Source organism: Ornithorhynchus anatinus, chromosome 18, assembly GCF_004115215.2.
Source record: "Ornithorhynchus anatinus isolate Pmale09 chromosome 18, mOrnAna1.pri.v4, whole genome shotgun sequence".
Lineage (NCBI taxonomy): Eukaryota > Metazoa > Chordata > Mammalia > Monotremata > Ornithorhynchidae > Ornithorhynchus > Ornithorhynchus anatinus.
Genome location: NC_041745.1, coordinates 21,695,523 through 21,721,061, shown reverse-complemented (window position 1 = coordinate 21,721,061; position 25,539 = coordinate 21,695,523). Strand labels below are relative to the sequence as shown.

The 25,539-nt window shown below is 42.2% G+C and overlaps 1 non-coding gene across 1 annotated transcript; it reads left to right on the top strand.

Annotated features, from left to right (window-relative positions):
* Window positions 1-845: 845 nt before the first annotated feature.
* On the top strand, window positions 846-983 carry LOC114805579. Its single transcript, XR_003753551.1, has one exon. It is a non-coding gene; the product is annotated as a small nucleolar RNA SNORA7 (small nucleolar RNA).
* Window positions 984-25,539: the final 24,556 nt, after the last annotated feature.

Here is a 25,539-nt window from a genome sequence, read left to right as displayed (position 1 = left end):
GGTAAGGTAAGCACTGGAGTTAATCAGGTGAATCGGATCAGTCACAGTTGTTGTTCACACTGGCTCACAGTCTAAAGGGAAGAGAGAAAGGGTATTGAATCCCCATTTGGAGGTTGAGAACACTGAGGCACTTGTATTCTCTGTTGTCTCCTTTGAAGCTTGGTCAGATCACACCACGAACAGATGAAGTATCCCAAGGTTACACATTGCCTGAGCAGAACCAGAGAAAGCTGTGATTGCCATGGAGAGATCTTCCATCAGGACCAGTTGGTAATAATTAAAAATCATGGTACTTGTCAAGGGCTTACTATGTGCCCAGCACCATTCTAAGCACTGCGGTAGATGCAAGTTAGTCAGATGGTACACAGTTCCTGTCCCACATGGAGCTCACACTCTTAATTCCCATTTTACAAATGAAATCCCCATTTTACAGATGGTACCTTGTTCCCACCTAGAAGCACAGCACCTCGTGCTCCATCTGATTAGCTCTGAAACCTTTTAAATGCTGCAGGTACAGGCTGTTGTTTCAACAAGAAAGATTGGTTTAATCCATTGACTCATCTATACAAATGATGGGTGATGTGTGCCTGTCCGTGACATCTTTTCTTAATTTGATGTATTAAGCGATGTTGCACTGGGCCTCGTTAAATGATCGCCTTAATTATGACAATGGATAACTGCAGTCATTAAACCAGTGACATTTGTCACCATCAGCAGCCAGCGTAATGAATGCGGAACAAGGCAGAATTTACGTCAACTTTTTAAATCCCTGGCAAGGAAGCAGAAGTCAGGGGTGACTCCCAAGGGAACTGATCAAACACACTGCATGTCAGTACCTGGGTGGTCCCTTCTCAGGGTCACACCTGGAGAGTTTCCAGTACTCTACCAGTCTGGGCAATGGGAGGGAGAGTCAAGCAGAGGCAGACCCATTCCATTCCTAGCTTGAGCAGTGGCTAGTGAGTGGAAGGCAATCTGCTACACGTCAAAACTCCCTTGTCCTGGCAGCAGTGCATGGGAGAGAGTAGAGGGTGGAAGACTCAAGTTTACTGTGTGAAAGGAGGCAATGGTAACCACTTCCATATTTTCCAACCGAGAAAACTCTATGGATCCACTATCAGAATGATTACAGATGGAGGTGGGTGTTATGGGAAAGTGTGGCCATGGCATCGCTATGGGTTGGATAGAGCTGAGGATTTTAACAGCATAGGGATGTGGACTGCCACAACCTTGTGCAAGCTGATGTGTGTTTTGCTAGAGATGGGAGGGGAGGGTGAGGGCATGGGAAGACTGAGATTTACATCATTATCAGGAGCCCTGCTGCTCATTGTAAATAAGAGAACAGCCAGATTGGAAGCTCCTCAAGGGCAGGATCACATCTACCAATTCTCAGTGGCGAATACAGTGCCTTGTTCCCAGTAAGTGCTCAATAATGCCACTGATTGATTGATTGAACAGTTGAATGCAGAGGCCCTGACCTCTGCAACTCTCCTCTGTGGCCAGGCAGAATTGTCCAGCTATATTTAGGATCTATTTTCAGCCTGGGTTCATTACTGAAATAGAGTAAAGGTACTGATTGTTATTATCATTATTATTATTATGGTACCTTGTTAAGTGCTTTCTATGTGCCAAGCACTGTTCTAAGCACTGGTTGGGAAGACGTTAATTGGTTTGGACACAGTCCCTGTCCCACATGAGTCTTCACACTCTTAATTTCCATTTTACAGATGAGAGAATTGAGGCACAGAGGAAATGAAGTGACTTGCCCAAGGTCATACAGCAGATATGAAATTCCTATGACTTATTTTTTTATGGTCTTTCTAAAGTGCTTACTAGTGTACCAGGCACTATACTGAGTGCTGGTGTAGATGCAATTTTACTTGTTCCCTTTTCCCTCTGCTCCCTTTGCTCCCTCTTTACCCCCCCTTCACCTCTCCTCAGCTAAGCCCTCTTTTCCCCCCTTTCCCTCTGCTCCTCCCCTCTCCCTTCCCCTCCCCTCAGCACTGTACTCGTCCACTCAACTGTATATATTTTCATTACCCGATTTATTTTGTTAATGAGATTGTACATCACCTTGATTCATTTATTTGCTCTTGTTTTAATGAGATGTTCACCCTTGATTCTATTTATTACTATTGTTTTTGTCTGTCTGTTCCCCGATTAGACTATAAGCCCGTCAAAGGCAGGAACTGTCTCTATCTGTTACTGATTTGTACATCCAAGCGCTTAGTACAGTGCTCTGCACATAGTAAGCACTCAATAAATACTATTGAATGAATGAATATGTGGCAGAGCTGGGTTTAGAACCCAGGTACTTCTGACTCCCAGCCCCATGCTCTAAGTGAAGCAGCGTGGCTCAGTGGAAAGAGCCCGGGCTTGGGAATCAGAGGTCATGGGTTCAAATCCTGGCTCTGCCACTTGTCAGCTGTGTGACTGTGGGCAAGTCACTTAACTTCTCTGGGCTTCAGTTCCCTCATCTGGAGAAGCAGCGTGGCTCAGTGGAAAGAGCACGGGCTTTGGAGTCAGGGCTCATGAGTTGAATCCCAGCTCTGCACTTGTCGCTGTGTGACTGTGGGCAAGTCACTTAACTTCTCTGGGCCTCAGTTCCCTCATCTGTAAAATGGGGATTAAGACTGTGAGCCCCACATGGGACAACCTGATTCCCCTGTGTCTACCCCAGCGCTTAGAACAGTGCTCGGCACATAGTAAGCGCTTAACAAATACCAACATTATTATTATTATTAAATGGGGATGAAGACTGTGAGCCTCACGAGGAACAACCTGATTACCCTATATCTACCCCCAGTGCTTAGATCAGTGCTCTGCACATAGTAAGCACTTAACATACCACATTATTTTATTATTATCACCATCCTCTAAGCCAGGCTATTTCACCCCATTGGATATAGCTCTTCACCATCCATTGATAGTACACTCTTGCAAGCACATAGTACAGTGCTCAGATCACAGAAGAAGCCCAATAAATATCTCTAAACTGAATCTTTTGACAATCTGATATTTCTCTGTCCCATTAATGCACAGACATGGAAAATTCCTATGACTATTTTTTATGGTCTTTCTGAAGTGCTTACTATGTGCCAGCACATATACTGAGTGCTGGGGTAGATGCAGTGTACTTGTTCCCTTTCATGGATATTGCTGACCTCCGCTAACTTTAAATCTATTTAATCGAATATCTCACATATTGCTTTCCCTTTGGTTAGGTAGCCCACAACTCTATCATGGAAGGAGAGTAAAATGATCTGGCATGTTTTGCTCTTTATATAATCATGTTTGATGCTTCTTAGTGTCTTGATGCTCTTCAAGTGGTTGTAATTGGATTGTAAGCGATTTGTACTTGTATCTTCCCACATAGTGATTTTAAGAGGATCAATCCTCAGGACTTCTGTCCTCCATGAGTCTCCACAATAATTACTTGTGGTTCTGTAATATCTTCCACCAATCTTAAGGTATACTAGGATGCATGACTTCTAGTCCTACTGATTGAAAGACACCTAGGTGTTTTTAGGTATTCCTATTTCTTCCCGATTCTAATTCCACTTTCTACACTTCCACTACCCTTCATCTGCCATAAAACTGTCCGTTTTCTGTGTCTCCATAACTGTTTCTGTGGCAAGCAGCCAGCTTTCCTGGACCCTTCGCTTCTTTGCCTTTCATTCATTGGATCTTAATCTCAAAATAGGTCCAAAAAAAATGGAAGGTTATTTACCAATCTACACCCAGGAAATCCTACTCACAACCAAGCTTTGTATTGTCAACACACAAACTTAAAGTGACTATTGAATTCTGCTACTTAAGCAGTAAGCTGCCAAATGATGCACGGTAGAGCTGGAAGAAAACAAAATATAAAAGGTTAGGGTGATCTTTGGAAGATTATAAGAAAAGTGTGACATAAGATTCATACGAAGCTGAAGGTCCACAGGGCTGCTCTGGTGTCCCAGCTTCTATATGGCTGGGAGATCAGGACCTACCTCAGAAGAAAGAATCACTTCAATCTATCATTGGTATTTAATTAGCTCTTCCTGTGTGCAGAGCACTGTACTAACCTCTTATGAAAATACAGTAGAGCAGGAACACACGTTCCTGTCCTCAAGGAACCCCCAACCTGTTATTGCATTATCATCATCTGTGAGCCATACGTCACATCAAATAGTGGGACAAAATTTACAACAATGTGGTTAAGAAACCCTGTCAGCTCACCAACAAAAAATCAATGCTTCAGTTACACAGCTCAATCAGGTGGGACATGGAGAGAGAGTGGATCACAGCATGCTACCCAAGCAGTCACTGCATAGAGAATCATAAAGGGACACATACAGATCCTGAGAGCAGACAAACGAGTTGGTGGCATGATGAAGTCCATTGCCAAATACCGTGATAAAGCAGAGGATGGGTAGGACACAACAGTAGCAGACAGATCACTCTCTCTCTCTTTTTCTCTCTCTCTCTCTCACACACACACCATTGTCAAAGGGGCAGAGAGTGTGGAATAGGTGGGATGGGAAAGCACAGACTCCTGGTAATCCCGGACACTGCTGCTCTCCCTATTTGCCTGCTGCTGCTCATTCATGCATTCTGGTATCTAGAGATGAGGACTGGATGGAGACCCATATCGGGGCTGGTGCCCCCACACCCTATTGGCACAGCCTCTACAATCTCCCAGGTGGTAGTTGCTGTGTGTGTACATTCATTCAGTTGTATTTATTGAGTGATTACTGTGTACGGAGCACTGTACTAAGCACTTGGAAAAGTACACAGTGACACTAAACGGACACATTCGCTGCCCACAATGAGCTTACATTTTAGAGGGGAGACAGACATTAATTTAAGTCCATAAATTGTAGATCATGTACATAAGTGCTGTGGGGCTGGGAGGGGAGATGAATAAAGGGAGCTAGTCAGGGCTATGCAGAAGGGAGTGGAAGAAGAGGAAAGAAGGGTTTAGTCAGGGAAGGCCTCTTGGAGAGCACGTGCCTTCAATAAGGCTTTGAATGGGGGGTGATAGTTGTCTGTCAGATATGAGAGGGATGACATTCCAGGCCTGAGACAGGATGTGGCTGAAGGGTCGGGGGCAAGATAGACAAATTCAAGGTAGAGTGAGAAGGTTAGCATTAGAGTGAAGTGTGCAGCCTGGGTTGTATTCATTCATTCATTCATTCAATAGTATTTATTGAGCGCTTACTATGTGCAGAGCACTGTACTAAGCGCTTGGGATGAACAAGTCGGCAACAGATAGAGACAGTCCCTGCCGTTTGACGGGCTTACAGTCTAATCGGGGGAGACGGACGGACAAGAACAATGGCACTAAACAGCGTCAAGGGGAAGAACATCTCGTAAAAACAATGGCAACTAAATAGAATCAAGGCGATGTACAATTCATTAACAAAATAAATAGGGTAATGAAAATATATACACTTGAGCGGACGAGTACAGTGCTGTGGGGATGGGAAGGGAGAGGTGGAGGAGCAGAGGGAAAAGGGGAAAATGAGGCTTTAGCTGCGGAGAGGTAAAGGGGGGATGGCAGAGGGAGTAGAGGGGGAAGAGGAGCTCAGTCTGGGAACGCCTCTTGGAGGAGGTGATTTTTAAGTAAGGTTTTGAAGAGGGAAAGAGAATCAGTTGTAGTAGGAGAGTAGTGATTGAGTGCTTTGAAGTCAAAGGTGAGTTTTTGTTTGATGCTGAGGTGGCTGGGCAACCACAGGAGTTTCTTGAGGAGTAGAGAAACATGGACTGAATATTGTGGAGGGGGAAAAGACAGGAGTAATGAAGGAGGAGATTGTCGTCATGTGGTAGCAGTTTGGATGGAGAGGTAAGGGAGGATTTAGCAGTGTTGTGAAGCTAGAATCGACAGGATTTAGTGATGGATTGAGTATATGGGTTGAATGAGAGAGGGGCGTCAAACACAACCCCAAGATTACTAGCTTGTGAGACAGGAAGGTTGGTGGTTCTGTCTACAGTGATGGGAAAGTGAGGAAGAGGACAGGGTTAAAGTAGGAAGATAAGGACTTCTGTTTCGGACATGTTCAGCTTGAAGTGGCGGGAGGACATCCAAATAGAGATGTCTTGAAGGTAAGAGGGAATGCAAGATTATGGAGAGAGAGAGAGAGATCAAGGGTGGAGATGTAGAATTCGGTATCGTCTACATAGAGGTAGTAGTTAAAGCAATTGGAGCGAATGAGTTCTCCAAGAGAGTGGGTTTAGGTGAAGAATAGAAGGGGACCCAGAACTCAACCTTGAAGAACTCCCCAGCTAGAGGCTGGGAGGCAGAGGAGGAGCAAATGAAAGAGACTGAGAATCAGTGGCCGGAGAGATAAGAGGAGAACCAGGAGAGGACAGTGTCAATGAAGCCAAGGTTGGATAATGTTTCCAGGAGAAAGGGGTGATCCTCAGTGTCAGACACAGCTGAGAGGTCAAAGAGGATTAAGATGGAGTAGAGGCCTTTGGATTTGGCAAGAAGATCATTGGTGACCGTTTGAGAGGGCAGTTTCTGTGGAGTGAAGGGGAAGTCAGATTGGAGTGGGTCAAGGAGAATTGGAGGAGAGGAACCTGAAGACAGCGGGTGTAGACAACTGGCTCAAGGAGTTTGGAGAGGAATTGTAGGAGGGAGATGAGGTGATAACTCGAGAGAGCCGTGGGTTCAAGGAAAGGTGGGGTTTTTTTAGGATAGGGAAGACATGGGCATGGTTGACAGCAGTGGGCAAGAAGCTATTGGAGAGCAAACAGTTGGAGATGGCTGTTAGGGAGGGAAAAAGGGAGGCAGCAAGCGTTTTGATTAGGTGTGAGGGAATGGGGTTGGAAGCGCAGGTGGAGGGGGTGGGTTCTCCTCTAGAGATTCTGCTGGGAAGGATGGGAGAGTTGAAGAGGGGGCCAGAAGGGGGAAGGGCCTAGGAGGGATGGGGGAGATTTTAGGGGGCTCGAACCTGATAGTGGTGATTTTCTTAATAATGTAGGTGGCCAAGTCACTGAGAGCAAGGGATGTGGGAGGAGGAGGGTCAGGGGATCTGAGGAAGGTGTGAAATGCCTGCAACAACTGGTGAGGGTGATGGGCATGGATGTCAATGAAAAACACCCAGAGATAAATATCCCAGATGTCATAAGTCCGGGAGTCAATCAAACCCCCACCTTAAAGAACAAAGAAAGACAGTAAATAACTTCCCCATTATTCCCTGCTTACTCTTCCTGAAAGACCCATAAGCTCCTAGGCCAACCCTCAGTGAGAGCCCTCCCAAGTTATTCCATTCACCATACCGTGCTTCACATGGCCAGCACTCAATAAATATCATATGTTGAAGATTGTCCCAGGTGAAGACCTACAGATTCTTCTATCAATCAGTTAGTGGTATTTAGTGAGCATTTACTATATACAGAGTGCTGTTAAGCACTTGGAAGAGTGCAGTATAGCAGAATTGTTATTTACTTTCCCTGCCCACAACTAGCTTAACGTTCAGAGGACTATATTTACTTCTCTCCCTCCAGTCATCTGGGTTTGAAAAGCACAGACAGGGTGATCTTTCCTCTTTGATGCATTGTTATCCCCACTAGACCCTTTCATCTAGTTTGTAGTTCAGGTCTTCTGCCAGATTAATGAAAATTCAAGTTACCTTGGCTTTACCGGACTCGTTTTTGCCAAATCTATGGCTGTTTTCATCAGTCAGATTAGTGGCTCTGCTAATGCCCAGACCTTGGCATTCTCCTACCACATGATCTGATTTTATTGTATCTACCCCAGTACTTAATAGAGTACTTGGCACTTAGTAAGCACTTAGTAACACCATCATTATTATTATTAATAGTAGTAATAGTATTACAGAGCCATTTTGGGGTAGGGATTGTCTCTGTTCCTGAATTGTACTTTCCAAGCACTTAGTACATTGTTCTGCACACACTAAGAGCTCAATAAATATGAATGAATGAATCACTCAATTCCACCCCCTCTATGGGAAGTCATTTCCACCTCCTCTTTTCCTTTCATTCATTCATTCATTCAATAGTATTTATTGAGTGCTTACTATGTGCAGAGCACTGTGTTAAGCGCTTGGAATGAACAAGTCGGCAACAGATAGAGACAGTCCCTGCTGTTTGACGGGCTTACAGTCTAATCGGGGGAGACGGACAGACAAGAACAATGGCAATAAATAGAGTCAAGGGGAAGAACATCTCGTAAAAACAATGGCAACTAAATAGAATCAAGGCGATGTACATTTCATGAACAAAATAAATAGGGTAATGAAAATATACACAGTTGAGTGGACGAGTACAGTGTTGAGGGGATGGGAAGGGAGAGGGGGAGGAGTAGAGGGAAATGGGCATGTAGCTTCAGGTTATCAGAACACAATCTTCCTGCTACAAAGACACCTAGAATTTCCCCAGAACAATTGTCACCGGAGACATCTACATAGTAATTGTATTGATGGAGTGCGATGAACTGAACTACACACTTGAGAAGTACAATGAAAGCATAAGGAGCATAGACTCTAATAGAAAGTTATGGCAGAGAATATACTATTTATTTGGGCTTGCTGCCTTGATTTCATCAGTTTCACAATGCCCGGTCACACAGTTCGGACTGGTTTCCGTCAATCCCATCCTTATCTGGGCTGACTTCCCTGGCCAGGCTTCCAAGCCGTACACTACAGTGATCTATCCAAGCCAGTCACAATAGCCTAATTACTTCTATCATTGAAAATTGGATCAGGCACTCTAAAACATTTTAGGAAAAAATATAGCACTGAACCCTGGAGGAAGAAAAAAAATAGACTTGATGACTTTGTCAGATTCAATTTCTGTGATCATTTAGCAATATCCCACATATGGTTTAAAACATTTCTGGGGAATATACAAAATTGGGAGATATTTGTAATGAAAAGATGTAAAACCTCCAATGCTTAGTTTTTGCAGAACATTAATAAGGACAGAATTAGGGCCTCAGAAGGAATATTCTCTGAGGGTTTTGAGTACGGCAATAACCGAGGGATATTGAGTGCTGGTGAGAGGAACTGATTCTTAAAGATACTTTATTTTCTGGGTAGAAATTGAAAAATAGAAGGTAAAAGACTCCAGAGACTCCAATATACTGGTTGAAAATGCAACCATAGTGATTAAAAAACTGTCCCGTGAACTACACAATTCAATATATGCTAAAAACTACAATGCAGATCCTGGATCACAGAAACCCTCTTTTTGATGGAGTACAGAAGAAAAAAAACTGAGGATATTTTCTTTGACATAGAACTGCTATCCTGTGAGTTTTCAATAAAACAATGACACTAAACAACACATTTCTCAAGAATCTCCTGCTCTTTATCATTCCAAATTAAAATTTTCTCTACACATATGAGTTCTCATCACTCTGCTGCCTTCCAAATAAAATTCAGGTCTAAGGGGGCAAGGAGGGAATCAGTCAAACTTTGGGAGTTTTAGATTAATGTTTAATGAATTTCTTTGTAATTGTAGTCATTTCCATTTTCTACATCATGGAAATATACCATAAAAACCCCCCAAAACCCTTAAGTTCAACCTTTATTTGTTCTTGTCCTTTTGTCTTAGTCATCCTAAAGTTATCCATAAAATCATTTCATGAAGCAAGTGAAATGGGCTTTCTTCTCCTCTCTGTGAAGAATATAAATTGTTCTTATAGCACCGTGACCAAAGCTGTAAAACATCAGAATGGGTTCCTGAGGGAGGCTAAATGGTCTCCTTCTCCAGAGATCTTTAGCTAAAGGGGCTAGAAAAGGTGCCTAAACATTGCCCGCCTCAACTAACTTAAACTGGATTCATCAGAAGACTAAGTCTGGAGAACTTTCATTCTTTTTTTTGGACATTTACTAAGTGCTTATTAGGTGCCAGGCACTGTACTGAGTGCTGGGGTAGATACAAGGTTGTCAGGTTGGAAACAGTGCCTGTCCTGCATGGGGCTCACAGTCTACATCCCCATTCTATAGAAGAGATAACTGAGGCACAGAGAAGTGAGGTTACTTGCCTGAAGTTCACACAGGAGACAAGTGGCAGAGTTGCGATTAGAATGTACCTCTCCCCAACTCCCTCCATTTGTTCTACCCCCTTCCCGCCCCACAGCACTTGAGTATCTTCTTGGGTATAATTCAATTTATGTTAATGCTTGTTTTACTTGTTCTGATTTGCATATAAATATAATAATAATGTTGGTATTTGTTAAGCAGTTACTATGTGCAGAGCACAGTTCTAAGTGCTGGGGTAGATACAGGGTAATCAGGTTGTCCCAAATGAGGCTCACAAGTTAATCCCCATTTTACAGATGAGGTAACTGAGGCACAGAGAAGTTAATTGACTTGCCCATAGTCACACAGCTGACAAGTGGCAGAGCCGGGAATTATATATACATATAATTCATATATATTCATATATATAAAAATACATATATAAAATTCTATTTATTTATATTGATGCTACTGATGCCTGTTCACTTATTTTGATATCTGTCTACCCCCTTCTAGACTGTGAGCCCGCTGTAGGCAAGGATTGTCTCTTTTTGTTGCTGAATTGTACTTTCCCAGAGCTTAGTACAGTGCTCTGGACACAGTAAGCGCTCAATAAATACAACTGAATGAATGACTGAATTCATTCAATTGTATTTATTGAACGCTTCCTGTGTGCAATGTCATTCTGACTCGCAGGCCTGTACTCTACTCTCCAAATTACGCAGCTCCTTTAGAGAAGCATCCTGTGTTTCATAGAAGCAGTGTGGCCTAGGGGAAAGATCATGTAGTTAAGAATGTGGGGGTATGGATTCTAATCCCATAGCTGGATGTGCCTGCTGTATGACCTTGGGCAAGTCACTAAACTTCTCTATGCCTCAGTTTCCTTATCCTTCATTTCCTCTTTTCTCTCACCTTTGAACTCTGAGCCCCAGGTGGGACAGAGACTGTGTCTAACCTAATTGTTATGTAATTACCCCAGTGCTTAGTATAGTGCTTAGCATATAGTAAGTCCTTAACAAGCACCATTGTTCATTCATTCAATCGTATTTATTGAGCACTTTCTGTGTGCAGAGCATTGTACTAAGCGCATGGAAAGTACAGTTCGGCAACAGATAGAGACAATCCCTACCCAACAACAGGCTCACAGTCTAGAAGGGGGAATTGTTACCATTGTTTACAAATACACTATATATTATTTATATTATCTAACACTAATTAGGCCAGAACAAAAGTCATATCCTGAAGGACAGAAAATATGGCAGGAAGTTCATTCATTCAATAGTATTTATTGAGCACTTACTATGTGCAGAGCACTGTACTAATCACTTGGAATGTACAAATCAGCAACAGAGAGAGACAGCCCCTGCCCATTGATGGGCTTACAGTCTAATCGGGAAGTGTTGGTCACATATAGGCTTCCTCACCCTGTTCTTCACATGGGTTGAGATCTTTCTGTAGGCATCATCTTCAAAAACAAATATATTTGCAATCAATATATATCTATCGATGTGGTGAAGACAGCCGAACAAATCAGTTTCAGAGTGGTGGTCCAGGATCAGGAAATAAGTTAGTCCACAGCTTAAAAGGAAGCCAACTGTGGATAATTATTGAAGCAGTGTGATATAATGGAAAGAGCTTGAGCCCAAGAGTCAGAGGACTTGGGTTTTAATCCTGGCTCTGCCACTTGTCTGCTGCATGATTCTGGGCAAGTCAGTGCAAATCTATTGTATTGTACTCTCCCAAGTGCTTAGTACAGTGCTTAGTACTAAGCATTCAGTAAGTACCATTTATTGACTGATTCAGGCTGGTTCCAGTTTACTTCCAGCACTGGTGTCTGTGGGAGTGAGAATTAGCCTCCATGGAGATGTGGGAGAATCACAGATAGAAGTTTTCAATCAAAGCATCATCCCAGTGATAGAAACCAGTGGGGCTATTTCTTCCTAGGCATTGTAGTAGTCTGGAGGAACTGCTCCCTTGTGTCTTTCCACCACTATTTTCGGAAGTTGGATTGTGAAAGCAATATTAACTCCATGACCATGTGGGCCCAATTTTCTAGAGTAGCAGTCTAAGCATCAACCATAAATACATGGGTAATGGGCATTTAGGTACCCGTTCACTAAAGGGAATGCAACGTTTGTCTAGAAGCTAATTTCTAACAATGAAGTTCCTTGGCTGGATCTGGCGATTACAAAGGAAACTGTAAAGGATCCCTTCATTTCTAACACATTTGAGAACAAGGAACCTCAGCAGCAAACATGTTCCACCTGGTTTTTGGTGTTAAACAATAAAGAATCAACTGAGTGTGTCCTGAATTCTACTGAGGACTTGTAAATTCAAAAGGCATCACTCAACTATTAAAAAATTATGGCACAAATGTTAGAACCCAGAACGCAGATCTTCTTTACTCCTCTGTGCCTTTTACACAGAGAAGCACTGTTGTACACATATACACAGCATTTGTGTATATATGTACAAATTTATTATTCTATATTTTATTAATGATGTGTATATATCTATAATTCTATTTATATTCATGCTATTGATGCCTATCTACTTGTTTTGTTTTGTTTTCCGTCTCCCCTGCTTCTAGACTGTGAGCCCATTGTTGGGTAGGGATTGTCGCTATTTGTTGCTGAATTGTACTTTGCAAGCGCTTAGTATAGTGCTCTGCACACAGTAAGCGCTCAATAAATATGATTGAATGAATGAATGAATGTGCCTCAGATACGTCATCTGTAAAATGGGGATTGAGACTGTGAGTCCCACTTGAAACAGGTATTTTGTTCAACCTAATTTGCTTGTATGCACTCTAGAACTTAAAAGAGTGCCTGGAACATAGTAAGTGCCTAACAAATACCATAATTATTATTATTATTATTATCTTGGGTTTGGAAGTAAGGTTTATCCTGGTAGTGAATTCTGCCACAAAGCCACCTTTTAGAGCACAGCAATGTAACTAAATAGTCCATTGTCTAAACTCTACTTGTGTGAGGGAAATAAATAATCCACTAAGCACCCTGTGTTTTGAAGAGTGTCATGATTTAGCTATGTCATTCAAACATTACCTTTCATCAGGCTAACTTCAGCTCCAGGGCCTCGACATTAACTTAGTTGCTTGTGCTGAAGTTTCAAATTGTTTAAGGGAATTGCTCTTCAAAGCCTAGAAAAGCTCTTCATACCCTGAGAAGCAGTGCTACCTAGAGGGTAGAGCCCAGGCCTGAAAGTCAGAAGGACCTGGGTTCTAATCCCGGCTCTGCCACTTGTCTGCTATGTGACTTTGGGCATGTCATTTAACTTGACTGTGCCTCAATTACCTCATCTTTCAAATGGGGCTAAAGACTGTGAACTGTGACTGAACCTCTGGGGGTCATGGATTATGTCCATCCTGATTAACTTAGTATTTAGTACAGAGCCTGACACATAATCAATCAATCAATGAATTTATTGAGTGCTTACTTTGTGCAGAGCACTGTTCTAAGCTCTTGGGGTAGTACAATTTAACAGAATGCTTAAGAAATGCTATAAAATACTAAGAAAAAAACTGAGAGACAGTGTGGCCTTCTCCGGATCACAGGTTACCATCCAGCTATCATTGCCTCTTCCTCCTCCCATGCCTGTCCAAACTCCTCCAACTGGTTTTGTATACCTGGACAGCAGAGGGTCTGGAGTCTAATCCCAGTTCACCACCTGCCTACTGTGTGATTTTGTACAAGTCACTTGGCTCCTCTGAACCTAATCTGTAAAATGGGGTTTGAATCCTACTTCCTTCTACTTAACTGGGAGCCCCATGAGGGACAGGCACTGTGTCCAACCTGATTACCTTGTACCTATATCATTACTTATTACAGGGCTTGGCACATGGTAAATGCTTAACAGTATCATTATCATTATTATTCTAATTAATTAATTATGGTATTTGTTAAGCATTTACTGTGTGCTAAGCACTGTTCTAAGTGCTGAGGTAGATAGAAGGTAATCATGTTTTCCCATGTGGGGCTCACAGTTTTCACCCCCATTTTACAGATGAGACAACTGAGGCACAGAGAAGTGAAGTGACTTGTCCAAGATCACACAGCAGACAAATGGCGGGGTGGGGATTTGAACCCATGTCCTCTGACTCCCAAGCCTGGTCTTTCCACTAAGCCACATCAATGAGCATATGCACAAACTGTGGACAAATAAATTTAAGAACTAAGAGGGTCATGGAGTGGTGGACTGCTATGTTACCTGGGGCAAGTCAGGGAACTTCTGTGGGTATCAGTTTCTTCATCTCTAAAAATGGGGATAGCAATACTGGCCTCTCCCTACCTCACAGCGACAAAATTAGGTAAGAAATATAAAAATCAACTGAAGGCGTTCTAGGAAACATTGGAGTCAGGGAAGGGTTAATCTGGAAAGATTTCCAGGAGGAGATGAGCCTTGAGCAGGTTTACAGAGGTAAAAGAAATCTGGTTTGGTGTCCCTCCGTCCAATTTACAACACCATTCCCAACTTGGCTCACCTCCACAGTATGCTTTCTCTACTCTACAGCCTGGGATAGTGGATAGAGCACGGGGCTGGGAGTCAGAAGGTCATGGGTTCTAATTCTGACTCCACCACTGGTCTTCTGTGTGATCTTGGGCAGGTCACTTTACTTCTCTGGGCCTCAGTTACTGGATCTCATCTACCACTTCTGTTGAATTGTGATATCCCAAGTGCTCAGTACAGTGCTCATGGTAAGTGCTCAATAAATATTGTTAATTGATTGATTGATTGATTGGTTTCCACACTCACTCTTGTCTCCACTGATGAACTGTCGAACTACTTTGTTGATCAAGTTGAAATCTCCCCATCAAATATACTTACCTCCCCCCCAACATCTACTTGCTCACCCTTCTCTTCTTTCAAACTTTATCCCGCCCCCCTCCACCTCAGGCCTCACCCCTCCCCAGCTTCCAAACAACATCTGTGGCCCTTCTTACCTCCCAATTGCCATCTTCAACTATTTTCTCTCATAAATCTTTCCCCTCATGTCTCCCCTATCCTTTAACTTCCATGTCTCCCTTATCCTAAAACACACCCATGTCTCCCCTATCCTAAAACAGCCTTCTCTGGATCACAGGTTACCATCCAGCTATCATTGCCTCTTCCTCCTCCCATGCCTGTCCAAACTCCTCCAACTGGTTTTGTATACCTGCTATCTCCATAGTATTTATTGAGTGCCTATTCTATGCAGAGCACTCTGACAATCCAGCAAGGGTAACAAGCCATAAACTACAATAAACAAAAGCATCAGAGTATAACCACACTGTAAGTCCGTCTTTTAGACTGCGAGCCCGTTTTTTAGACTGTCAGCCCGTTGTTGGGCAGGGATCATCTCTGTTGCCGAATTGTACATTCCAAGTGCTTAGTATAGTGTTCTGCATAGAGTAAGTGCTAAACACCAGTGATTGATTGATATACCAATCATTAAGAATAATTATAGGTATAGAAATGCTGAGGACACAGAACACATGTGCAAAAGGTATTGTTATCTGCTATTGCCTTCCTTTGAGATCCCTCCTGAAGCAGCCAGTGACAAGAGAGAGGAAGGGTCATGTCAGGAATGGAAGCGAGGAGGGATACAGGGCAGGTAAGACCCTGGGAACTTTTGCAGGGCATTTAATAGCTACCAACAGACAATCACATCACAGTGAAAGGTGCTCATCTGGGGAGAATTATAGCACTGAAAGTTAACTTGTCCACTACCATATGAAGGGGAGGCCAGTGAGGTAAAATGTGTGTGGTGGAAAGAGGCAAATTCTCTTTGTTCAGAGCCAGTATGGGCTATTCATTCCTTTGGAGAAAAACCTGTTATCATAGAAAAGGATTAAGTGTCAGGGAAAAATAGTTTTAAGAGCTGCAGAATAATCTGTGCTAACCTTTGCATGCACAATTTGGAGTCAGATGTGTGTCTCCTGCATTAGCTTCTATGCACATCTCACAACATGCTGGAAGAGAGAGCACCAATGGGGACCCCCATTTTCATTAACAGCAGCAGCATCATGATCATCATCATCATGGTCAGTTGAGAGTTTAGTAAACGCTTTGATGAGAATAAGCACTCAGTAAATGTCACTGACTGATCATTCATCCAATTATCACCAAACAGGATCCCAAGTGTTTATTGAGCCCCTTTTGAGTACATTATTAGAAGATTAACTTATATCCAAGTGAAACTGTATTAAGCTAGAACCTGTTGTTACTACTCTTCCCTTATTAGAATATTTCTTGTGTTGGCTAGAAAGCTCCTCCCTTAACAGTACTCTTTCCCCACATTCTAATCCCAGGTCTGCCACTTGTCTGCTGTGTCACCTTGGGCAAGCCCCTTAAAGTCTCTGTGCCTCAGTTGCCTCATCTGTAAAATGGGGATTAAGACTGTGAGCCTCACGAAGGACATCCAGATTACCTTAGCATTTAGAACAGTGCTTGGCATTCATTCATTCATTCATTCAATAGTATTTATTGAGCACTTACTATGTGCAGAGCACTGTACTAAGCGCTTGGAATGTACAAATCGGCAACAGATAGTTCCTGCCCTTTGACGGGCTTACAGTCTAATCGGGGGAGATAGGCAGACAAGAACAATGGCAATAAATAGAGTCAAGGGGAAAAACATCTCATAAAAACAATGGCAAATAAATAGAATCAGAGTGATGTACATCTCATTAAACAAAATAAACAAAATAAATAGGGTGATGAAGATATATACAGTTGAGCGGACAAGTACAGTGCTGAGGGGGTGGGATGGGAGGGGGAGGAGGAGAGGGAAAGGGGGGAGAAGAGGGTTTAGCTGTGGAGAGGTGAAGGGGTGGGGTAGAGGGAGCAGAGGGAAAAAGGGGGGAGCTCAGTCTGGGAAGGCTTCTTGGAGGAGATGAGCTTGGCACATAGTAAGCACTTAAATGCCAAACTTTTTTTTCCATTTATTCTAAGGATGGACATTTTCAAATTCTAATTCTAATATTAGTATTAAAAGGCTTTAAACTGATTCATTAAGGCTTTTTTGACTGTGTCCCTTTTGACAAGATGATCCTGTCCTTTGTTTTCCTCAATACCCATAATGCCAAATCTAATGCCTACACCTGGGCTCCAGCAAATGAAATGACAGCCATCATCTGCCCTGCCCTCTCCCAGATCCCCTGGTGGGATAACTACTGGTTGGCTGGCAGCTATGGGGGTCGCTTTCACCATGATCCCAGAAATGTGTCCTTGGCAATGCAGGACAAGCGGTTTCATCTAGGCTTCCTCCAGTTTTTGATGATTATAAGATAAATTTGTTAAATTAACCTAGAAGCATCACAAAAATTAATTAATTTTGTAAAGCACTTAACTATGATTAAAGGGTTTGATCATCCCTAATTCGCAAGGGAATTTGGAGACTTTCACAATTAATGTCTGTAAATTGCTTGGAGAACCTTCAAGGAAAAGACAAAGTAGTAGTGTAATAAAGGGAAGGGATCATTTTATTAGCTGAGAGTCTTTTGTTTCTGACCTCAAAAATACCAGCTGAGATCGTTCTATAGAAGAGAGGTTTTCAGCTAGGGATACCTCTCAAGAGGTCAGGTTTTACCGATCCAAACTCCATGGGATGAGAGGGAAAGAGAATGTGAGGAAGAAAGTAAGTAACAAGGTAGAACAGTGCTTGGCACAAAATAAACATTTAACAAGTACCATATCATAACAAAAAAAGTAGAGATAAGGCAAAACAGTATTTAGAACAGTGCTTGACACATAATGAGCACTTAAGGAATACCATCATCACAGCAAATAAGTAGGGATGGAGTAGGAAAGAGGAGAGGAAGAAAGCGGGTGTTAGTGATGGTGATGATAAAGTGCCAGGCCAAGAATCACAGAGACAGAGATTTGTATTTCTTCAATCAATCAGTGGAATTTATTGAGGACTTACTGTAGGCAAAGCCCTGTACAATGAGCTTGGGAGAGTACAGTACAGTATAGTTGATAGACACAATCCCTACTCTCAAGGAACTTACAATTGAGTCTTTGCTCAGAGCTCTTTAGACCAGTTTTGCTCCTCCAGGAAGCAAGTTTGTGGCAGTGAAAGAATGTTACAGCACAAAGCCCCCCCTATTCCCTCTCTTCTCCTCTGCCTTCACTCCCTTAATCATCATCATTATCAAGAGCAGTTTTCAGTGCCTCCCATTCACTGAACACTAGGAACAGATAGCAACAGTGAAAGGCATGGTCCTCTGTCCTTTAGGAATTTACAATCCAGCCAGAGAAGCAAGCCGTAAATGGACAAACATACAAAAAAAACCGTCAGAGTATAACCACAAAAATAATAAACAAATACCCCTATTTATTCTGTATTGCAAGGGATGCCTTCCTGATGAACCTTATGTTAAGGAAAACTCACTTTAGTACACATCTGTTCAAACCCATTTCCTCCACCATCATTTTACATGCTATCTGGACAGATGTGTATTTTTGGATAAGTATTCCCTAATTCCCCATTGGTGTTTTATCCAAAGCATACTGTGAGTACATGAGTTGTTGGAGAACTGTGAGGTAGGACTAGATAATGAAGAACAAAACAGATTGACACGTGGGATCTATGCCTGATAGTATATCTTGACCTGGTTGATGGGGATTAATCAAGGAGGGCTTCCTGGATGAAGTGATATTTTAGAAGGTTTTAGAAGGTTAGAGGGAAGGTGGTCTCCTAGACTGGAATGGGGAGGGAGTATCAAGCAGAAGGAAGGGAGTGAGCATTGGGTAGGAGGTGGAAGAGTTGTGTCTGAGGCACCATGAAAAGACTGGCTTGGGAAGGGGAAAGATTTGCATCCTGGAACCATCTTCGGCAAAGTCAGACCATTCCAAGGAGGTCATTAAATTAATGACATTTACATTGCAGAGGGAAAGAGGGTGAAATGGAGTGAGATGGAGGAAAAAGCATAGTGGGGCTACAGAGAGAGAGAGAAAGGGAGAGAGAGAGAGAGAGGGAGAGAGAGAGAGAGAGGGAGAGAGAGAGAGAGAGAAGACTGTCTGTCTATAAAGACTAAGTATGGTTCTTCTTGAGAGCAGAGATATGAACTAAATGATCTATTGGGTTGTTCCCATCCTCAATGTTTTATCAATTTAGAGCTACAAATAGAGCAATAGCAACAAAGATAAATACGTGAGGGAAAGAGAGAGAGATTGTATCCAGCATTCTGTAGATTTTCAAGGGAACTATAAAATGAGTGAAGTCCAATCCATGAACTTGAATATGACTGAAAAAGATGTGAGATTGATACGAGTCAGGAAGTTGGCTTCAGCCAGCCCAGAGGTGGCTTATGGAAGTAGTGGCTCAGTGCATGGGGGCCCGGCTTTCCTGTGGCACCCGAAGGACAGAGGGGGAGTGGGGAGAGAGATAAGCTCCCTGGTGAAACTGATTTGGGACTCTTTTCTGTGCTAAATTCAGTCGATCAGTTGTAATTACTGAGCGCTTCTTGTAGTCAGAGCGCTGTACTAAGCACTTGGAAGAGTACAGTGTAGCAATGAACAGACACATTCCCTGACCATGGAGAATGATCACGGTGGAGGAAAGCAAGAAGATGGAAGCAATAATTGGAGTTACCTCCCAATGGTCCCACAGAGCCTGGTTGCAGATGTGACGTTACCCACAGGAGCTGTGGGTGTCGCATTTCAGGATCTCATTATCAGGAATCTTGTTCTCTTACTTGACATTGAGTGGTTCATCAATAAATATGGTAAAACTCGAACTGGATATATTTTGTATAACAGTTCCGGATCTCACAGCCATAGAGATGCTTTAACATTATAATAGCCTCATAGGTCTTCAACTTAGCATGAAGCTTGAATTCATATTTTTGGCCCACTCTCTCTTGCAAAGACCCTGCTGGCTTTTGTATTTTATCTATCTCTTTATCTGTGCATCAGTGGACAGAGTAATGCCTAGGTAGCAGAATGCAGTGACAGCTTTATGTTTTGAAGAGCTAATGAAAACCTTTGGATTTTTATAGGAGTTTGGGGTGTATGTTGGTAAATGGCTTGCATTTTCTTCAGACATATTATCTTTACAGATGAATTCTTGTTGAGTGTGTATTAACATTCATAAAATGTTTTGTTACCTTCTTGGATGAAAGGTCCCATAATAGGTAACTTCAGGCAAAGGTTCAGGATGTTAGATGACTGGAGAAATCATGAATCTGATAGACTATGATGGATTATCAGAGAAAAAAAGATAGGTATTCAGAACTATATGTAACCCACTTTCCAATGGTAATATATAGAAAAGTTTATTTTTTCATCTACATTTTCGAAAATCAAATAATAACAGACTGGCTTTATTTCCAAAGCATCCCCAAGTGTAGGCCATGAGGGTTAGGAGTGACATTTCTTTTCACCAAACTTCATCAGCTGGAAGTTTCTTAAGTGTAAGAACCACACCTATGCACAAACATAGCTTTTATAGCACCTCTTGAAGGCTCAGTAAAAATTTATGAACCAACTTACCAACTACTTTTTTTACTCAGTGAGAATCCAAGGGACTAGTAACTGTATAGGTAATTTGCAATGAATGGAGGTGTGCACCTTGAATAATAAAAAAGGGTTAAATATACTTCTATCTGTTGTGGTGAAAGACTGTATGCCCTCCATTATATTTATGTACTTGCAAGCGGACAGAGATTTATTTGAAATTCAAGACAAATGTGCACTATTTTGGCATTCCACCAAAGGGGACGGATATTACAGTTGTAGAAAGGATCTATCATAAATGCTTATTATTGCACTTAGCATTACCAGCTGCACTTTAATAAATGATGGTAAATTGTGTTGCCAATGTGGTTAACATGCATAATGAATGCAGGAACACTGCCCCCATTTTTCTCGGGCTAAAAGTATGAAAGCTCATGAGGCAAGAAACACTTGATAATATGAATGAATCATGTAATACACTGAAAGTTTTTAATGACCAGTGGCTCCTTGATGCCCAAATGCCAGAGATGGTCAGGTCCCGAAGAATCACATCAGTCTTGACATACTCACTATGAGTTATCAGTTGAAGTTGTAAATTTCTCACTTGTCTGTGATGTGACCTTCAAAAGTCACTTAACTTCTTTGGATGTCAGTTACCTCATCTATAAAATGGGGATTAAGATGGGGAGCCCTACATGGGACAGGGACTCATAACTATCCCAGCACTTAGAACAGTGCTGGGCATATAGTAAGTGCCTAACAAATATCATTACAAAAAAGGTTTGAGCAAGACTTTTAGCATCTATACATGCAAGACATCTTCCCACCTTTATAAATTTAGTTCTTGTTCCTCAACCTATTCACTCTCCCTTCTGCATCACTGATGAACTTAGGTCTGTACCCCTGAAGTGCTTTGAAACTCATCCTACTCCCAGCCCCACAACACTTATGTACCTAGCCCTCTACTCTGTGGCTTCCCTTATATCAGCTTCATTTTGTTTTGTTTTTGTCATACTAGATTGTCAGCTCCTTGTAGGCAGTAAGCATGTCTACCACCTCTATTGCACTCTCCCAAGCACTTAATATAGTCCTCTTCATACAGTAAGCACTCAGGAAGTCCCTTTGATTGATGAATTCTTAAGCAGGCATCAGATGTAAGTCATTGGAATGAATGCACAGAGTGTTCCTGGACTCCCTCAATGGGAAATTGTGGTTATTGTGGAAGAAAAACTTCACAGATTCTGTGTTCTGTTTGAGAGGTTATGTTAGAGACAAGTTTATTACTATGAGCGCTTCTACTAACACTAACAGAGAGTCGTGATTGAAAGACAAGAGATTCTTTTATTAGTCAAGGCTATCTTAAGCCTGAACAATCAAAAGCTTCCTTATATACAATACAGAATCTAATTTAATCAAAGAGTATAATGCAGGATAAATACACCAGGATAGGCAGCAACAAGCCCATGGAACAGGATTTTCTACCTTGTTCTCCAGGTAAATCCCACACAACCCCACTGAAGAGGTAGCTTTAATCTTTTCAGCTACTCCTTATAGTAGACATAGAGAACAAAGTGAAGATATTTGGCAAACTTGATTCTCTTGGTAACCAGAGGTGATCCAGCAGGTCTACAGTGGAAAAAGTCTGGAGAGAAGGGAACAAATGCAGGACCTTGACCATTATGCTTACACATTACCTTTGTACAGTTGCCCTGGCAGAGCTCTGAAATAAACTGTCTCACATGTTTCTCAGATTTTGTAAATGTTACGTGAGCATACTACCAATTCCATTAGAGATTGTACCACTCAAATGTCATGGGAGAAAATGCAATTAATTCAGAAAATCCATTAGAATCCCAGTGGTCTTGTTAAAAAGTTAATCCCTTCACAATCAACCCACACATGGCAGAGTCCCATCTGAAGCTAAAGAATGGTAAAGTTCCATCCTAGAATCCTAGAAAGATAGCATTCATGCCATGCACTTCCACCAGAATCACTGAGAGCACCAGGACCACCTGGATACAGCCTTGAGGCAGCCTATGTTTGATCCCTCTAATAGGCCAAACAAAATAAGTACAGGTTGTCTGTAATCTACTCTCTTTAATCTCTGTAATTACATTTCTCCATCTCATCGCAAAACCAAGGACAACTCTATAATCATTTAGTCCATCCTTCTGCCTTCAGGTTTATCTGCACCTCACCTGGCTCCTAACCTCTTTTTGGCAAAATGTCATCCTCTGGACTGTTGGCTGGCAGCAGGCTAGGTCCTCCCATAGTTAAGGGAGAAAGATCCAAAGGTTTCTAGAAGCTAGGCAGTGTTCAGAGTTCAGGACCCATGAGGGAAAGCTCTGGTCTCTAGACTGCAAGCTCATTATAGGCAGGGAACCCATCTGTTAATTCTGTAGTATTATACTCTCACAAATACATAGCACAATGCTCTGCACATTATAAGTTCTGGATAAATACCACTGATTGATTGGATGATAGGAAGCGAGTGTTTGCCAGGTAGACTGTGGCTGTGGAATATGGGGGAATAATAATAATAAGAAAAACAGTATTTATTAAGCACTTACTATGTGCCAGGTACTACTAAATGCTGGGGTGGATACAAGAAAATCAGGTTGAATACAGTCCCTGTCCCACATGGGCCTCACAGTCTCAATCCCATTTTACATATGAGATAACTGAGGCCCAAAGAAGTGAAGTGACTCACACAGCAGGTAAGTGGAGGAGGCGGAATTATAACCCATGACCTGCTAACTCCCTGACCTGTGCTCTACCCACTACACCATGCTGCTTCACACTATTTAATAACTGGAGGGAGGATATTTTTAAGATGGGAGAGACATCAGCATGTTTGAAAACATTGGTGGAGAAGCCGTTGGAGAGTGAACAGTTGAAGATGGTGTTCAAGGAGGGAAGAAAGGAGGGAGTGGGCACTTTGATAAATTGTGATGGGATGGGGTCAGAGGTGGAGGATGTGGATTTTGAGAGGAGGTAGGAGATGTCTTCTTAAGATTCTGCTGGGAAAGATGAGGGAGTTGAAGAAGCAACAGGAAGAAGGAAGGAGTGGAGAGGAGCAGGGGAGAATTTAGAGAGATCACAGCTGATGGTTTCAATTTTCTCAGTAAGCCAGGTGGTCTGGTCATCAGCGACAAGAGATGGAGGAGGAGGAGAAGAAGGAGGAGGATGTGATGGGGCAGGGGATTTGAGGAATAGGGTAAATATCGGCACAATCAGGGAAGACCTCTTGGAGATGTGGTTTTAGTAAGGCTTTAGGAAAGAAACTGGAACCAGCTCTCCTCTGGGCCTTGGAGGAAACTCCATACATCCCTATCTTCCACTACCCTGTCAAGAAAGAAAAAAGCATCTGCAGCATGAGACCTCCATGTAATTCCAGGAAGACAGGTGGTTCCTGTAGCGATCATTATGACAAGGTATGCTCTGAACTCTGAGTCCTGAGGGACCTGAAATTCTGCTCCTTATGCCACCATACCTTATTATTTTTTCTTCACTTGGTGTATCTTTTTGGCATTTTAATGTTTCATTATTCTTGATATGTCCATCTCCAGTAACTTCTTCCCACTTATGCTCTTAGACTGTGAGTTCCCTGAGGAATAGGGATTGGGTCTAATTCCACCTCTGCACTCTTTCCCAGTTCTTAGTTCAAGTGCTTTGCACACAGTAAATATTAAAAAAATATTTTTTCTACTGTTACTTTTAAGATTCTGTTTGGGGCAATAACAATAATAATAATAATGTTGGTATTTGTTAAGCACTTATTATGTGCAGAGCACTGTTTTAAATGCTGGGGTAGATACAGGGTAATCAGGTTGTCCCACGTGAAGCTCACAGCCTTAATTCCCATTTTATAGATGAGGTAACTGAGACAACCTGAAGTTAAATCACTTGTCCACAGTCACACAGCTAACAAGTGGCAGAGCTGGGATTCGAACCCATGACCTCCGACTCCCAAGTCCACGCTCTTTCCACTGAGCTGTGCTGCTTCTCTAGCTATGCTGCCTCTGTCCTTGATAGTGCATATATGGAATGGTATGTGTTGCTTATGTACTAAATTGATAATTTGCAGAAGTATGGATTTCTGCAAGTGCTGCTACTGAAAATTTAACAAAGTAAATACTGGTTATCTGGCTAGAACCAAAGAGTGCCTGTGCTCATGGAAACCAAAAATTCCAAGACAAAGAGGAAGTGGTGTATTTGACATTTTTCCAAATCTCAGCAGCCTGCCCTTAGAGTGCAGGACTGGTGGGTGAACTCCATCATATGATTTTCAGGTATTCCAAATCTAGTAATCATGGGGCAATAAATGAGTTGCATTTATTGGGTGCTTACTGTGTGCAAGGCACTGTACTAAATCACTTGGAAGCAAACAACAGAGTTGGTATGCATGTTCCCTTCCCACCTCTTTTGGTGTACTAAACCCCCCAAATGTCCCTACCTTGGCCATAAATATCTGGGAGTTCTAGGGCCCTGATGCCAAAAATTCAGAAAGTACTGGAATGTCACGCCAAGATGAAGAGGGAGAGAAAAGATAGGAAGTAAAATGAGCAAGATAAGCTGAAAGTCACAATTGTGATATTTGTTAAGCACCTTGTGCCAAATTCTGGGGTACCTACCACATAATCAGGTCAGACACAGTCCCATCCCAAATGGGGTTCACAATATAATGGGAAGGAGATTGGGCATTTAGTCCCCATTTTAGGGTAAGGAAATTAAGGCACAGAGACATTAAACAATCAAGATCCAAGGTCACAGAGCAGGTGAGTGGCAGAGCCAGTATTAGAACTCACATCCCTTGGCTTTTAGATCCTTGCTCTTTCCATTAAGCGATGCAGTTTCGCTTTCAGACTCTGCTCTTTCAAGAGCTGCCTCATCTTGAGTTACAGAGGAGAACATCACATCTCTCTGGGGTATGACTCTTCTCTCTCCCTTCCTGGTTGCTCATTCCCCTCTTCTAGAGGCTCAGGGCACTCAATATGTAATACATTCTTATTTAAGTCCAGTAGTAATTGATTGGATTTTCCTTTTAAAAATGAAATGTTTATATATTTAGTATGCTAATATCAAATAAAAAAATGCACAGTTAGCAAAG